Here is a 15,159-nt window from a genome sequence, read left to right on the forward strand (position 1 = left end):
CCTACTACAGTGAGATGCAGCCTACTACAGTGAGATACAGACTACTACAAAGAGATGCAGCCTACTTCAGTGAGATACAGACTACTACAGTGAGATACAGACTACTACAGTGAGATACAGACTACTACAGTGAGATGCAGCCTACTACAGTGAGATGCAGACTACTACAGTGAGATACAGACTACTACGTGAGATGCAGACTACTACAGTGAGATACAGATTACTACAGTGAGATGCAGACTACTACAAAGAGATGCAGACTACTACAGTGAGATGCAGCCTACTACAGTGAGATACAGACTACTACAGTGAGATGCAGCCTACTACAGTGAGATGCAGACTACTACAATGAGATGCAGTCTACTACAGTGAGATGCAGCCTACTACAGTGAGATACAGCCTACATACTACTACAGTGAGATGCAGCCTACTACAGTGAGATGCAGAATACTACTGTGAGATGCAGCCTACTACCGTGAGATGCAGACTACAGCCTACTACAGTGAGATGCAGCCTACTACAGTGAGATGCAGCCTACAGCCTACTACAGTGAGATACAGACTACTACAGTGAGATGCAGCCTACTACAGTGAGATGCAGCCTACTACAGTGAGACACAGACTACTACAGTGAGATGCAGACTACTACAGTGAGATGCAGCCTACTACAGTGAGATGCAGACTACTACAGTGAGCTACAGACTACTATGTGAGATGCAGACTACTACAGTGAGATACAGACTACTACAGTGAGATGCAGACTACTACAGAGCGATGCAGACTACTACAGTGAGATGCAGCCTACTACAGTGAGATACAGACTACTACAGTGAGATGCAGCCTACTACAGTGAGATGAATCCTACTACAGTGAGATGCAGCCTACTACAGTGAGATACAGCCTACAGACTACTACAGTGAGATGCAGCCTACTACAGTGAGATGCAGACTACTACGGTGAGATGCAGCCTACTACCGTGAGATGCAGCCTACTACAGTGAGATACAGCCTACAGCCTACTACCGTGATATGCAGCCTACTACAGTGAGATGCAGCCTACAGCCTACTACCGTGATATTCAGCCTACTACAGTGAGATGCAGCCTACAGCCTACTACAGTGAGATGCAGCCTACAGCCTACTACCGTGAGATGAAGCCTACAGCCTACTACAGTGAGATGCAGCCTATTACAATGTGATGCAGACTACTACAGTGAGATGCAGCCTACTACAGTGAGATAGTAAGGGCTTGTAGGTCTGTTGTAAGGCAGGTCCTCACCAGTCATCACCGGAAACAACGTCACCTATGGGCACAAACCCACCGTTAGGACTGGAAAAAGTGCTCTTCACTGACGAGTCGCGGTTTTGTCTCACTAGGGGTGATGGTTGGTAAGATTCCAGTTCACAGCAGGCGGGAGTGACACTGTGCTAGCTAGCTAGCTACCTAGCTAGTAAGTAGGAGTCCAGTTCACAGCAGGCGGGAGCGACGTCATTTCCGGTCACGACTTGCAGACTTGTTTTTGAGTTACTGTGCGTTTTGTTGCCAACCTGTTTTGCTACCTGACAAATTTACGGTTTTTACTTTTTAATTACCGTTTATATTTTTGTTTTTTCCTACTCAACTTTTTCACTCCGGACGCTTTATCTGGACACGATTCGTCAGGACCTCCAACAGCCGAAGCTAAGTAGTAACATTAACATGATGCCTTCTAATTGTAGTCGCTGTACTCGCCTTACGGCGAGGATAGCTGTGCTACAAGCCCAGCTTCAGACGCAATCGCTAGGCAAGGGTAATTTCAGTGTAGGAAAGGATGAAACAGCGTCTGTGCCACCAGTAAGTACAGATAGTAGTATAAATCCCCTGGCACAGTCCCCGCAGCCGGACAACTTTCTCACGGTTTCTGGAAGGAAATGCTGTAGGAACGCTCAACCGGTGTCGCTCATTCAGCCGACAGAAACTTTCAACCGGTTTTCCCCATTAAGCAGCGGGTCGGAGTCAGAGGCCGAGTCTTCTCTGGTCTCTACTCCTCCCGTTACGGGGTCTGAGACGCCGAAGCTTCCCACCATTAGCTCTGACAAATTGAAAACTCTAGTCATTGGCGACTCCATTACCCGCAGTATTAGACTTGAGAATCATCCAGCGATCATACACTGTTTACCGGGGGGCAGGGCTACCGACGTTAAGGCTAATCTGAAGATGGTGCTGGCTAAAGCTAAAACTGGCGAGTGTAGAGAGTATAGATGTAACGATTCTCCTCTTGTGAAGTAGAGGCGGACCAAAGCGCAGCGTGGTGGTTGTTCATTGTATTTATTGACGACACTATACATGAACAAACTAACGAAAAAAAACAAGAAACGTGAGAACTCAAAACAGCCCTGTCTGGTGCAAACACAAAAACAGGAACAATCACCCACAAACACACAGTGAAACCCAGGCTACCTAAATATGGTTCCCAATCAGAGACAATGACGAACACCTGCCTCTGATTGAGAACCATATCAGGCCGAACATAGAACTAGACCAAAACATAGAAAAACAAACATAGACTGCCCACCCAACTCACGCCCTGACCATACTAAATAAATACAAAAACAAAGGAAATAGAGGTCAGAACGTGACAGTACCCCCCCCCAAAGGTGCGGACTCCGGCCGCAAAACCTTGACCTATAGGGGAGGGTCTGGGTGGGCGTCTGTCCGCGGTGGCGGCTCTGGCGCGGGACGCGGACCCCACTTCGCCATTGTCTCAGTCCGCCTTATTGTCCGCCTCCGTGGCTTACTCACCATGCCCACCCCTCTCAATGACCCCACTGGACAGAGGGGCTGCTTGGGACAGAGGGGCAGCTTCTCGGGACAGAGGGACAGCTGCTCGGGACAGAGGGACAGCTGCTCGGGACAGAGGGACAGCTGCTCGGGACAGAGGGACAGCTGCTCGGGACAGAGGGACAGCTGCTCGGGACAGAGGGACAGCTGCTCGGGACAGAGGGACAGCTGCTCCGGGCGGAGGGGCTCTAGCGGCCCCTGGCTGACTGGCGGCACTGGCGGCCCCTGGCTGACTGGCGGCCCCTGGCTGACTGGCGGCACTGGCGGCCCCTGGTTGACTGGCGGCGCTGGCGCTGGGCTGACTGGCAGCACTGGTGGCCCCTGGTTGACTGGCGGCACTGGCGGCCCCTGGCTGACTGGCGGCACTGGCGGCCCCTGGCTGACGGGCGGCATTGGCGGCTCCTGGCAGACGGGCGGCGCTGGCGGCGCTGGGCAGACGGGCGGCGCTGGCGGCGCTGGGCAGACGGGCGGCGCTGGCGGCGCTGGGCAGACGGGCGGCGCTGGCGGCGCTGGGCAGACGGGCGGCGCTGGCGGCGCTGGGCAGACGGGAAGCTCCGATGGCGCCGGGCAGACGCGAAGCTCTGGCAGAGGCGCCGGACAGGCGGGAGGCTCCGGCAGAGGCGCCGGACAGGCGGGAGGCTCCGGCAGAGGCGCCGGACAGGCGGGAGGCTCCGGCAGAGGCGCCGGACAGGCGGGAGGCTCCGGCAGAGGCGCCGGACAGGCGGGAGGCTCCGGCAGAGGCGCCGGACAGGCGGGAGGCTCCGGCAGAGGCGCCGGACAGGCGGGAGGCTCCGGCAGCGGCGCCGGACAGGCGGGAGGCTCCGGCAGCGGCGCCGGACAGGCGGGAGGCTCCGGCAGCGGCGCCGGACAGGCGGGAGGCTCCGGCAGCGGCGCCGGACAGGCGGGAGGCTCCGGCAGAGGCGCCGGACAGGCGGGAGGCTCCGGCAGAGGCGCCGGACAGGCGGGAGGCTCCGGCAGAGGCGCCGGACAGGCGGGAGGCTCCGGCAGCGCTGGAGAGGAGGAAGGCTCTGGATGGATGGGCCGGAGAGACAGCCTGGTACGGGGAGCTGCCACCGGAGGGCTGGGGTGTGGAGGTGGTGACGGATAGACCGGGCCGTGCAGGCGCACTGGAGCTCTTGAGCACCGAGCCTGCCCAACCTTACCCGGTTGAATGGTCCCGGTCGCCCTGCCAGTGCGGCGAGGTGGAATAGCCCGCACTGGGCTATGCAGGCGAACCAGGGACACCGTGCGCAAGGCTGGTGCCATGTAAGCCGGCCCAAGGAGACGCACTGGAGACCAGATGCGTAGAGCCGGCTTCATGGCACTTGGCTCGATGCCCACTCTAGCCCGGCCGATACGCGGAGCTGGAATGTACCGCACCGGGCTGTGCACCCGCACTGGGGACACCGTGCGCTCCACAGCATAACACGGTGCCTGCCCGGTCTCTCTAGCCCCCCGGTAACCACAGGAAGTTGGCTCAGGTCTCCTACCTGGCGTAGCCATACTCCCTGTTAGCCCCCCCCCAAGAAATTTTTGGGGCTGACTCCCGGGCTTCCATCCACGACGCCGCGCTGCCTCCTCGTACCAGCGCCTCTCCGCCTCCCGTTCTTCCTTGGGGCGGCGATATTCTCCTGGCTGAGCCCAAGGTCCTTTACCGTCTAATTCGTCCTCCCATGTCCATACCTCCTCGCGCTGCTCCTGCTGCTGCTTTCTCCTTTGCCCATTACCACACCGCTTGGTCCTGTTGTGGTGGGTGATTCTGTAACGATTCTCCTCTTGTGAAGTAGAGGCGGACCAAAGCGCAGCGTGGTGGTTGTTCATTGTATTTATTGACGACACTATACATGAACAAACTAACGAAAAAAAACAAGAAACGTGAGAACTCAAAACAGCCCTGTCTGGTGCAAACACAAAAACAGGAACAATCACCCACAAACACACAGTGAAACCCAGGCTACCTAAATATGGTTCCCAATCAGAGACAATGACGAACACCTGCCTCTGATTGAGAACCATATCAGGCCGAACATAGAACTAGACCAAAACATAGAAAAACAAACATAGACTGCCCACCCAACTCACGCCCTGACCATACTAAATAAATACAAAAACAAAGGAAATAGAGGTCAGAACGTGACAATAGAGATATTGTTATCCACGTCGGCACCAACGATGTTAGGATGAAACAGTCAGAGATCACCAAGCGCAACATAGCTTCTGCGTGTAAATCAGCTAGAAAGATGTGTCGGCATCGAGTAATTGTCTCTGGCCCCCTCCCAGTTAGGGGGAGTGATGAGCTCTACAGCAGAGTCTCACAACTCAATCGCTGGTTGAAAACTGTTTTCTGCCCCTCCCAAAAGATAGAATTTGTAGATAATTGGCCCTCTTTCTGGGACTCGCCCACAAACAGGACCAAGCCTGACCTGCTGAGGAGTGACGGACTCCATCCTAGCTGGAGGGGTGCTCTCATTTTATCTACCAACATAGACAGGGCTCTAACTCCTCTAGCTCCACAATGAAATAGGGTGCAGGCCAGGCAGCAGGCTGTTAGCCAGCCTGCCAGCATAGTGGAGTCTGCCACTAGCACAGTCAGTGTAGTCAGCTCAGCTATCACCATTGAGACCGTGTCTGTGCCTCGACCTAGGTTGGGCAAAACTAAACATGGCGGTGTTCGCCTTAGCAATCTCACTAGGATAAAGACCACCTCCATTCCTGTCATTATTGAAAGAGATCATGATACCTCACATCTCAAAATAGGGCTACTTAATGTTAGATCCCTTACTTCAAAGGCAATTATAGTCAATGAACTAATCACTGATCATAATCTTGATGTGATTGGCCTGACTGAAACATGGCTTAAGCCTGATGAATTTACTGTGTTAAATGAGGCCTCACCTCCTGGCTACACTAGTGACCATATCCCCCGTGCATCCCGCAAAGGCGGAGGTGTTGCTAACATTTACGATAGCAAATTTCAATTTACAAAAAAAAAAATGACGTTTTCGTCTTTTGAGCTTCTAGTCATGAAATCTATGCAGCCTACTCAATCACTTTTTATAGCTACTGTTTACAGGCCTCCTGGGCCATATACAGCGTTCCTCACTGAGTTCCCTGAATTCCTATCGGACCTTGTAGTCATAGCGGATAATATTCTAATCTTTGGTGACTTTAATATTCACATGGAAAAGTCCACAGACCCACTCCAAAAGGCTTTCGGAGCCATCATCGACTCAGTGGGTTTTGTCCAACATGTCTCTGGACCCACTCACTGTCACAGTCATACGCTGGACCTAGTTTTGTCCCATGGAATAAATGTTGTGGATCTTAATGTTTTTCCTCATAATCCTGGACTATCGGACTACCATTTTATTACGTTTGCAATTGCAACAAATAATCTGCTCAGACCCCAACCAAGGATCATCAAAAGTCGTGCTATAAATTCACAGACAACACAAAGATTCCTTGATGTCCTTCCAGACTCCTTCTGCCTACCCAAGGACGCCAGAGGACAAAAATCAGTTAACCACCTAACTGAGGAACTCAACTTAACCTTGCGCAATACCCTAGATGCAGTTGCACCCCTAAAAACTAAAAACATTTCACATAAGAAACTAGCTCCCTGGTACACAGAAAATACCCGAGCTCTGAAGCAAGCTTCCAGAAAATTGTAACGGAAATGGCGCCACACCAAACTGGAAGTCTTCCGACTAGCTTGGAAAGACAGTACTGTGCAGTACCGAAGAGCCCTTACTGCTGCTCGATCATCCTATTTTTCTAACTTAATTGAGGAAAATAAGAACAATCCGAAATTCCTTTTTGATACTGTCGCAAAGCTAACTAAAAAGCAGCATTCCCCAAGAGAGGATGACTTTCACTTTAGCAGTGATAAATTCATGAACTTCTTTGAGGAAAAGATTATGATTATTAGAAAGCAAATTACGGACTCTTCCTTAAATCTGCGTATTCCTTCAAAGCTCAGTTGTCCTGAGTCTGCACAACTCTGCCAGGACCTAGGATCAAGAGAGACACTCAAGTGTTTTAGTACTATATCTCTTGACACAATGATGAAAATAATCATGGCCTCTAAACCTTCAAGCTGCATACTGGACCCTATTCCAACTAAACTACTGAAAGAGCTGCTTCCTGTGCTTGGCCCTACTATGTTGAACATAATAAACGGCTCTCTATCCACCGGATGTGTACCAAACTCACTAAAAGTGGCAGTAATAAAGCCTCTCTTGAAAAAGCCAAACCTTGACCCAGAAAATATAAAAAACTATCGGCCTATATCGAATCTTCCATTCCTCTCAAAAATTTTAGAAAAGGCTGTTGCGCAACAACTCACTGCCTTCCTGAAGACAAACAATGTATACGAAATGCTTCAGTCTGGTTTTAGACCCCATCATAGCACTGAGACGGCACTTGTGAAGGTGGTAAATGACATTTTAATGGCATCGGACCGAGGCTCTGCATCTGTCCTCGTGGTCCTAGACCTTAGTGCTGCTTTTGATACCATCGATCACCACATTCTTTTGGAGAGATTGGAAACCCAAATTGGTCTACACGGACAAGTTCTGGCCTGGTTTAGATCTTATCTGTCGGAAAGATATCAGTTTGTCTCTGTGAATGGTCTGTCCTCTGACAAATCAACTGTAAATTTCGGTGTTCCTCAAGGTTCCGTTTTAGGACCACTATTGTTTTCACTATATATTTTACCTCTTGGGGATGTTATTCGAAAACATAATGTTAACTTTCACTGCTATGCAGATGACACACAGCTGTACATTTCAATTAAACATGGTGAAGCCCCAAAATTGCCCTTGCTAGAAGAATGTGTTTCAGACATAAGGAAGTGGATGGCTGCAAACTTTCTACTTTTAAACTCGGACAAAACAGAGATGCTTGTTCTAGGTCCCAAGAAACAAAGAGATCTTCTGTTGAATCTGACAATTAATCTTAATGGTTGTACAGTCGTCTCAAATAAAACTGTGAAGGACCTCGGCGTTACTCTGGACCCTGATCTCTCTTTTGAAGAACATATCAAGACCATTTCAAGGACAGCTTTTTTCCATCTACGTAACATTGCAAAAATCAGGAACTTTCTGTCCAAAAATGATGCAGAAAAATTAATCCATGCTTTTGTCACTTCCAGGTTAGACTACTGCAATGCTCTACTTTCCGGCTACCCGGATAAAGCACTAAATAAACTTCAGTTAGTGCTAAATACGGCTGCTAGAATCCTGACTAGAACCAAAAAATTTGATCATATTACTCCAGCGCTAGCCTCTCTACACTGGCTTCCTGTCAAAGCAAGGGCTGATTTCAAGGTTTTACTGCTAACCTACAAAGCATTACATGGGCTTGCTCCTATCTATCTCTCTGATTTGGTCCTGCCGTACATACCTACACGTACGCTACGGTCACAAGACGCAGGCCTCCTAATTGTCCCTAGAATTTTTAAGCAAACAGCTGGAGGCAGGGCTTTCTCCTATAGAGCTCCATTTTTATGGAACGGTCTGCCTACCCATGTCAGAGACGCAAACTCGGTCTCAACCTTTAAGTCTCTACTGAAGACTCATCTCTTCAGTGGGTCATATGATTGAGTGTAGTCTGGCCCAGGAGTGGGAGGGTGAACGGAAAGGCTCTGGAGCAACGAACCACCCTTGCTGTCTCTGCCTGGCCGGTTCCCCTCTTTCCACTGGGATTCTCTGCCTCTAACCCTATTACAGGGGCTGAGTCACTGGCTTTACTGGGGCTCTCTCATGCCGTCCCTGGAGGAGGTGCGTCACCTGAGTGGGTTGAGTCACTGATGTGGTCATCCTGTCTGGGTTGGCGCCCCCCCCCCCCCCCCCCTTAAGTTGTGCCGTGGCGGAGGTCTTTGTGGGCTATACTCAGCCTTGTCTCAGGATGGTAAGTTGGTGGTTGAAGATATCCCTCTAGTGGTGTGGGGGCTGTGCTTTGGCAAAGTGGGTGGGGTTATATCCTTCCTGTTTGGCCCTGTCCGGGGGTGTCCTCGGAGTGGGCCACAGTGTCTCCTGACCCCTCCTGTCTCAGCCTCCAGTATTTATGCTGCAGTAGTTTATGTGTCGGGGGGCTAGGGTCAGTTTGTTATATCTGGAGTACTTCTCCTGTCCTATTCGGTGTCCTGTGTGAATCTAAGTGTGCGTTCTCTAATTCTCTCCTTCTCTCTTTCTCTCTCTCGGAGGACCTGAGCCCTAGGACCATGCCCCAGGACTACCTGACATGATGACTCCTTGCTGTCCCCAGTCCACCTGGCTGTGCTGCTGCTCCAGTTTCAACTGTTCTGCCTTATTATTATTCGACCATGCTGATCATTTATGAACATTTGAACATCTTGGCCATGTTCTGTTATAATCTCCACCCGGCACAGCCAGAAGAGGACTGGCCATCCCACATATGCTCTCTCTAATTCTCTCTTTCTTTCTCTCTCTCGGAGGACCTGAGCCCTAGGACCATGCCCCAGGAATACCTGACATGATGACTCCTTGCTGTCCCCAGTCCACCTGACTGTGCTGCTGCTCCAGTTTCAACTATTCTGCCTTATTATTATTCGACCATGCTGGTCATTTATGAACATTTGAACATCTTGACCATGTTTTGTTATAATCTCCACCCGGCACAGCCAGAAGAGGACTGGCCACCCCACATAGCCTGGTTCCTCTCTAGGTTTCTTCCTAGGTTTTGGCCTTTCTAGGGAGTTTTTCCTAGCCACCGTGCTTCTTCACCTGCATTGCTTGCTGTTTGGGGTTTTAGGCTGGGTTTCTGTACAGCACTTTGAGATATCAGCTGATGTACGAAGGGCTATATAAAATAAATTTGATTTGATTTGATTTTGAGATGCAGCCTACTACAGTGAGATGCAGACTACTACAGTGAGATACAGCCTACAGCCTACTACAGTGAGATGCAGCCTACTACAGTGAGATGCTTTCTACTACAGTGAGATGCAGCCTACTACAGTGAGATACAGCCTACAGCCTACTACAGTGAGATGCAGCCTACTACAGTGAGATGCAGCCTACTACAGTGAGATACAGCCTACAACCTACTACAGTGACATGCAGCCTACTACAGTGAGATGCAGCCTACAGCCTACTACAGTGAGATACAGACTACAGCCTACTACAGTGAGATACAGACTACTACAGTGAGATACAGACTACTACAGTGAGATGCAGACTACTACAGTGAGATGCAGCCTACTACAGTGAGATGCAGACTACTACAGTGAGCTACAGACTACTACGTGAGATGCAGGCTACTACAGTGAGATACAGACTACTACAGTGAGATGCAGACTACTACAGAGAGATGCAGACTACTACAGTGAGATGCAGCCTACTACAGTGAGATACAGACTACTACAGTGAGATGCAGCCTACTACAGTGAGATGCATCCTACTACAGTGAGATGCAGCCCACTACAGTGAGATACAGCCTACTACCGTGAGATGCAGCCTACAGCCTACTACCGTGATATGCAGCCTACTACAGTGAGATGCAGCCTACAGCCTACTACCGTGATATTCAGCCTACTACAGTGAGATGCAGCCTACAGCCTACTACAGTGAGATGCAGCCTACAGCCTACTACCGTGAGATGAAGCCTACAGCCTACTACAGTGAGATGCAGCCTATTACAATGAGATGCAGACTACTACAGTGAGATGCAGCCTACTACAGTGAGATGCAGCCTACTACAGTGAGATGCAGACTACTACAGTGAGATACAGCCTACAGCCTACTACAGTGAGATGCAGACTACTACAGTGAGATGCTTTCTACTACAGTGAGATGCAGCCTACTACAGTGAAATACAGCCTACAGCCTACTACAGTGAGATGCAGCCTATTACAATGAGATGCAGACTACTACAGTGAGATGCAGCCTACTACGGTGAGATGCAGCCTACTACAGTGAGATGCAGCCTACTACAGTGAGATACAGCCTACAGCCTACTACAGTGAGATGCAGCCTACTACAGTGAGATGCAGCCTACTACAGTGAGATACAGCCTACAACCTACTACAGTGAGATGCAGCCTACTACAGTGAGATGCAGCATACAACCTACTACAGTGACATGAAGACTACAGCCTACTACAGTGAGATGCAGCCTACTACAGTGAGATGCAGCCTACAGCCTACTACAGTGAGATACAGACTACAGCCTACTACAGTGAGATACAGACTACTACAGTGAGATACAGACTACTACAGTGAGATGCAGACTACTACAGTGAGATGCAGCCTACTACAGTGAGATGCAGACTACTACAGTGAGCTACAGACTACTACGTGAGATGCAGGCTACTACAGTGAGATACAGACTACTACAGTGAGATGCAGACTACTACAGAGAGATGCAGACTACTACAGTGAGATGCAGCCTACTACAGTGAGATACAGACTACTACAGTGAGATGCAGCCTACTACAGTGAGATGCAGACTACTACAGTGAGATACAGACTACTACGTGAGATGCAGACTACTACAGTGAGATACAGATTACTACAGTGAGATGCAGACTACTACAAAGAGATGCAGACTACTACAGTGAGATGCAGCCTACTACAGTGAGATACAGACTACTACAGTGAGATGCAGCCTACTACAGTGAGATGCAGACTACTACAATGAGATGCAGTCTACTACAGTGAGATGCAGCCTACTACAGTGAGATACAGCCTACAGACTACTACAGTGAGATGCAGCCTACTACAGTGAGATGCAGAATACTACTGTGAGATGCAGCCTACTACCGTGAGATGCAGCCTACAGCCTACTACCGTGATATTCAGCCTACTACAGTGAGATGCAGCCTACAGCCTACTACAGTGAGATGCAGCCTACAGCCTACTACAGTGAGATGCAGACTACAGCCTACTACAGTGAGATGCAGCCTACTACAGTGAGATGCAGCCTACTACAGTGAGATGCAGACTACAACCTACTACAGTGAGATGCAGACTACAGCCTACTACAGTGAGATGCAGCCTACTACAGTGAGATGCAGCCTACAGCCTACTACAGTGAGATACAGACTACTACAGTGAGATGCAGCCTACTACAGTGAGATGCAGCCTACTACAGTGAGACACAGACTACTACAGTGAGATGCAGACTACTACAGTGAGATGCAGCCTACTACAGTGAGATGCAGACTACTACAGTGAGCTACAGACTACTACGTGAGATGCAGACTACTACAGTGAGATACAGACTACTACAGTGAGATGCAGACTACTACAGAGCGATGCAGACTACTACAGTGAGATGCAGCCTACTACAGTGAGATACAGACTACTACAGTGAGATGCAGCCTACTACAGTGAGATGAATCCTACTACAGTGAGATGCAGCCTACTACAGTGAGATACAGCCTACAGACTACTACAGTGAGATGCAGCCTACTACAGTGAGATGCAGACTACTACGGTGAGATGCAGCCTACTACCGTGAGATGCAGCCTACTACAGTGAGATACAGCCTACAGCCTACTACCGTGATATGCAGCCTACTACAGTGAGATGCAGCCTACAGCCTACTACCGTGATATTCAGCCTACTACAGTGAGATGCAGCCTACAGCCTACTACAGTGAGATGCAGCCTACAGCCTACTACCGTGAGATGAAGCCTACAGCCTACTACAGTGAGATGCAGCCTATTACAATGTGATGCAGACTACTACAGTGAGATGCAGCCTACTACAGTGAGATGCAGCCTACTACAGTGAGATGCAGACTACTACAGTGAGATACAGCCTACAGCCTACTACAGTGAGATGCAGCCTACTACAGTGAGATGCTTTCTACTACAGTGAGATGCAGCCTACTACAGTGAGATACAGCCTACAGCCTACTACAGTGAGATGCAGCCTACTACAGTGAGATGCAGCCTACTACAGTGAGATACAGCCTACAACCTACTACAGTGACATGCAGCCTACTACAGTGAGATGCAGCCTAAAGCCTACTACAGTGAGATACAGACTACAGCCTACTACAGTGAGATACAGACTACTACAGTGAGATACAGACTACTACAGTGAGATGCAGACTACTACAGTGAGATGCAGCCTACTACAGTGAGATGCAGACTACTACAGTGAGCTACAGACTACTACGTGAGATGCAGGCTACTACAGTGAGATACAGACTACTACAGTGAGATGCAGACTACTACAGAGAGATGCAGACTACTACAGTGAGATGCAGCCTACTACAGTGAGATACAGACTACTACAGTGAGATGTTGCCTACTACAGTGAGATGCATCCTACTACAGTGAGATGCAGCCCACTACAGTGAGATACAGCCTACTACCGTGAGATGCAGCCTACAGCCTACTACCGTGATATGCAGCCTACTACAGTGAGATGCAGCCTACAGCCTACTACCGTGATATTCAGCCTACTACAGTGAGATGCAGCCTACAGCCTACTACAGTGAGATGCAGCCTACAGCCTACTACCGTGAGATGAAGCCTACAGCCTACTACAGTGAGATGCAGCCTATTACAATGAGATGCAGACTACTACAGTGAGATGCAGCCTACTACAGTGAGATGCAGCCTACTACAGTGAGATGCAGACTACTACAGTGAGATACAGCCTACAGCCTACTACAGTGAGATGCAGCCTACTACAGTGAGATGCTTTCTACTACAGTGAGATGCAGCCTACTACAGTGAGATGCATCCTACTACAGTGAGATGCAGCCCACTACAGTGAGATACAGCCTACTACCGTGAGATGCAGCCTACAGCCTACTACCGTGATATGCAGCCTACTACAGTGAGATGCAGCCTACAGCCTACTACCGTGATATTCAGCCTACTACAGTGAGATGCAGCCTACAGCCTACTACAGTGAGATGCAGCCTACAGCCTACTACCGTGAGATGAAGCCTACAGCCTACTACAGTGAGATGCAGCCTATTACAATGAGATGCAGACTACTACAGTGAGATGCAGCCTACTACAGTGAGATGCAGCCTACTACAGTGAGATGCAGACTACTACAGTGAGATACAGCCTACAGCCTACTACAGTGAGATGCAGCCTACTACAGTGAGATGCTTTCTACTACAGTGAGATGCAGCCTACTACAGTGAGATACAGCCTACAGCCTACTACAGTGAGATGCAGCCTATTACAATGAGATGCAGACTACTACAGTGAGATGCAGCCTACTACAGTGAGATGCAGCCTACTACAGTGAGATGCAGCCTACTACAGTGAGATACAGCCTACAGCCTACTACAGTGAGATGCAGCCTACTACAGTGAGATGCAGCCTACTACAGTGAGATACAGCCTACAACCTACTACAGTGAGATGCAGCCTACTACAGTGAGATGCAGCCTACAACCTACTACAGTGACATGAAGACTACAGCCTACTACAGTGAGATGCAGCCTACTACAGTGAGATGCAGCCTACAGCCTACTACAGTGAGATACAGACTACAGCCTACTACAGTGAGATACAGACTACTACAGTGAGATACAGACTACTACAGTGAGATGCAGACTACTACAGTGAGATGCAGCCTACTACAGTGAGATGCAGACTACTACAGTGAGCTACAGACTACTACGTGAGATGCAGGCTACTACAGTGAGATACAGACTACTACAGTGAGATGCAGACTACTACAGAGAGATGCAGACTACTACAGTGAGATGCAGCCTACTACAGTGAGATACAGACTACTACAGTGAGATGCAGCCTACTACAGTGAGATGCATCCTACTACAGTGAGATGAAGCCTACTACAGTGAGATACAGCCTACTACCGTGAGATGCAGCCTACAGCCTACTACCGTGATATGCAGCCTACTACAGTGAGATGCAGCCTACAGCCTACTACCGTGATATTCAGCCTACTACAGTGAGATGCAGCCTACAGCCTACTACAGTGAGATGCAGCCTACAGCCTACTACCGTGAGATGAAGCCTACAGCCTACTACAGTGAGATGCAGCCTATTACAATGAGATGCAGACTACTACAGTGAGATGCAGCCTACTACAGTGAGATGCAGCCTACTACAGTGAGATGCAGACTACTACAGTGAGATACAGCCTACAGCCTACTACAGTGAGATGCAGCCTACTACAGTGAGATGCTTTCTACTACAGTGAGATGCAGCCTACTACAGTGAGATACAGCCTACAGCCCACTACAGTGAGATGCAGCCTATTACAATGAGATGCAGACTACTACAGTGAGATGCAGCCTACTACAGTGAGATGCAGCCTACTACAGTGAGATGCAGACTACTACAGTGAGATACAGCCTACAGCCTACTACAGTGAGA

This window comes from Oncorhynchus mykiss, chromosome 2, assembly GCF_057628025.1.
Source record: "Oncorhynchus mykiss isolate SJ-2025 chromosome 2, ASM5762802v1, whole genome shotgun sequence".
NCBI lineage: Eukaryota > Metazoa > Chordata > Actinopteri > Salmoniformes > Salmonidae > Oncorhynchus > Oncorhynchus mykiss.